The sequence below is a fragment of the Cebus imitator genome, unplaced genomic scaffold, assembly GCF_001604975.1.
Source record: "Cebus imitator isolate Cc_AM_T3 unplaced genomic scaffold, Cebus_imitator-1.0 Scaffold83, whole genome shotgun sequence".
NCBI lineage: Eukaryota > Metazoa > Chordata > Mammalia > Primates > Cebidae > Cebus > Cebus imitator.
The window spans coordinates 3,749,447-3,752,423 of NW_016107398.1; the positions used below are offsets into that span (position 1 = coordinate 3,749,447).

Consider the following 2,977-nt stretch of genomic DNA (forward strand, 5'->3'; position numbering starts at 1 on the left):
AAGAACAAAAAAAAACCAATAATTGAAAGGCTGTTTTAATAAATTCCATAATGGTTTAGGACCCCTTTATCTCCATTGTGACAAAGAAGGGTTTGAAAGGCTGACATCCCTTTGTGTCACAAATACCTTTGAAAATGTAGCATTGTGTATTCTTCAGTTTTTCAGTGACAGTACCAGGCAGAAGGTAGTACCCACAAAAGTCATGGCAAGTCTATTAGAACCAGATTTATTTATGAATACCTAGAAAATTCTCCCTGGGTATACCCGCAAACACCTAGTTTCAAGAAAGGCCGCAAATATTGGAATATTTTGAAGTACCTGAAACATTTTGAAAAATTTAAAATATTTTCACAGGGCCTGGGTATCTTGCATCAGAAAGTATGAGCAAGATCCAATTAAATTTGAGTTATTGTGTGACCGTTTACCTACCCAGGTATTAATGAGGTTTGGGAAATGTGGATTAATAAAAGTAATTTGGAACCTTATTAGTTTTCTATGGCTGACATAACAATTGCTATGAAAAAACTGGGTGCCTTAGGAAAAAAAAATTATTATTTTACCCTCTTGGAGGCTAGAAGTTCAAAATCAAGGTATAAGCAGGGTTGGTTCCTTCTAGAGGCTCTGAGGGAGAATCCGATGGAGGCATCTTTTGTAGTTTCTGGTGGATGCTCTAGTCTTTGCCTGCACCTTCACATGACATTTTCCTCTTTGTCCTTTTCTCTTATAAGGACACAAGTCACTGGATTAAGGGTCCACCCTAAGTCAGTATGACCTCATGCTAACTAATCACATCTGCAAAAAACCCTATTTCCAAATGAGTTCACATTCTGATGTTCCAGTGAACGTGAATTTTGAGAGGATACCAGATAACCCATTATAGGAACAGCTCTGTTATTTTTACTTGTAGTTACTTTTCAAAAGCCTATTTTTTCATAAATGAAAATAATAATACTTGCTGTATTGTTGACATATGCAAAGCAATGTTGAATTTGGAGTCAGTTATCTACGTATTATGGATAATGTATTTCGTACATAATGGACAAAATATGTTGTACATTACAGACGAAGTATCTTGTAAGATTCAATGACTTTTATCGTACAGTTTGTCAGGGTGTTTGTACTTTTAAAACCTCTGACTTGAACAGCAACCCTGAATCCTCCAAGGGAATAAATGTCTGTTTCATGTCACAGTTGAAACAAAAACCAGCATAAGTCCTCTTTGGAATTCATCTATAAAATGGATTATAGGAAATTGTATTTTGATTAATTATTCCAAATGGCATTCCCCTGGGTGTCCATTAAGAATTCTAGAATTTATTTTATGTAGCATTCTATTCTTATGCTTAATTTGGGATGGCTCCTGATAAATCAATTTCTCAAAAAAAAAAAAAAAAAAGAAATGAAGTTCTAATTGTGTTGGTAATGTCCCAGTCCCACCCACACATCACAAGATAGGGAGTAAAAAAAAAAAAAAAAGACATATTAGACTTCAGAAGAAGGGTCTAGAGAAGCTGCCCAATCAGCAATTTGAAAGAACGTGGCTAGTAACAGTCAACCGTGACAAGACCAGATAAAAGAAAGCAGAGTCGGAGATTCTAAAACACCCACTTTCAGTTGGCTTAGTTTATCTTTTATTCAATGTAGGATGAAAAGGAGAAATCTGTATACAAGTAATTTATACTTCTGGTACTTACAATCATCTTGTAATCTCTAGTCTAAAGGAAATGGCAAGAGCCCAAAGCCATCATTGCTAGCATTCCCATTTGAAGTATGAATAACCTGTTCCCATTTTCATCTCCTTGAGCTACTTTGCATTATTCACATCTTTGCTTCATACTACTTTCTATCAATTTTCTTTTGCATAATTTATCAGGAACTAAAATTACCTGGGTTTGTTATTGGCAAAGGAGATGTTGCTAGTTTTGTGTAACTGTGTCTTAATTTTTTTTTTTCTCCAGCACAGCATATAAATTCTCCAGTTAACATAAAAACCATATGAAGAAGGAAAAAGCCTTTAAATACGTGAGGGCTGATGAGGTAATTTGTGATGCCATACACACACATTTTTGCTTTTTCAAACATTGTCACCACTTTTGTTTTAGTTAGTTCTAAAGGTCTCACCTCCCTTAATTGACTGAAATCTTTGAGATCAACAATTGTGGCTTATTTAAATTTGGGGTCAGGTTTTGGCATTGTGCATAACATAGAATAGCAGCATTCAAGGAGTGTTTGTTGACTCGATTGTGAAATCATAAGACCAGACACTATTTTCACAAACAGGATGTCTTCTTTTTTCCCAAAAAAGAAAGTTTGCATCATTTTCTAGGCTTCTGTAGGGGAACGATGGTGGCACGAAAGCTCTGAGGGAAGCTTTTTTTTTTTTTTTTTTTTTTTCCTGAGGTCCTCTTTGGTAGTGAACCACTTCCATTAGTTGGGCCTACCCTTTAAGAGCTCACAAATCTGTTCTGCAATGTCAAAGCTGATAGAAAAACTAAGGGTTTATAATCCACCATTCTAATTCTAATTGGAGATTTGAAGTGATTGTAAATAAAGTTGATCTTATTTCACTTCTACTGTACTTAGCTTGTATTATTGCCATAGTTAATGTACATTTTTAAGTTGCTTGCAATCATTTAAACAGGTACCAGTTCACTATTGTATCACAACTTTAAATATAAATTTATATGAATATGAATTTGCTACCACATAAAACAAAACTTTGTGCTGGTAATTTCCTCTAGTAGCTACTTTTATGCCTGAAACCTGGAATAGACAACTCATTTTCTAGCATTCAAACACAATATATAAGAGGAGGAACTCCTATAAACAGTATTCTTCTGTTACTGACAAGAAAAAACACTGTCTTTATTCATGCTGAAAACCAAAGTCACCAGAGGGAGAAGTTGATGCTCCTGGCAGGTGAAGGGAATGTCAGTTTTAAAACTTAGTGAAGCCTGGTTTTCACATCTTTCACAGC

General features: G+C 35.0%; 1 long non-coding RNA gene across 2 annotated transcripts in view; it reads left to right on the plus strand.

The window, feature by feature from the left end:
- LOC108308220 overlaps nt 1–2,365 on the plus strand; it is a 224,276-nt gene extending 221,911 nt beyond the window's left edge. For both annotated transcript variants that reach the window (XR_005201156.1, XR_005201155.1), the window contains exon 4: nt 1,959–2,365. This is a non-coding gene — a long non-coding RNA (uncharacterized LOC108308220). The remainder of the gene's footprint in view (nt 1–1,958) is intronic.
- Nucleotides 2,366–2,977: the final 612 nt, after the last annotated feature.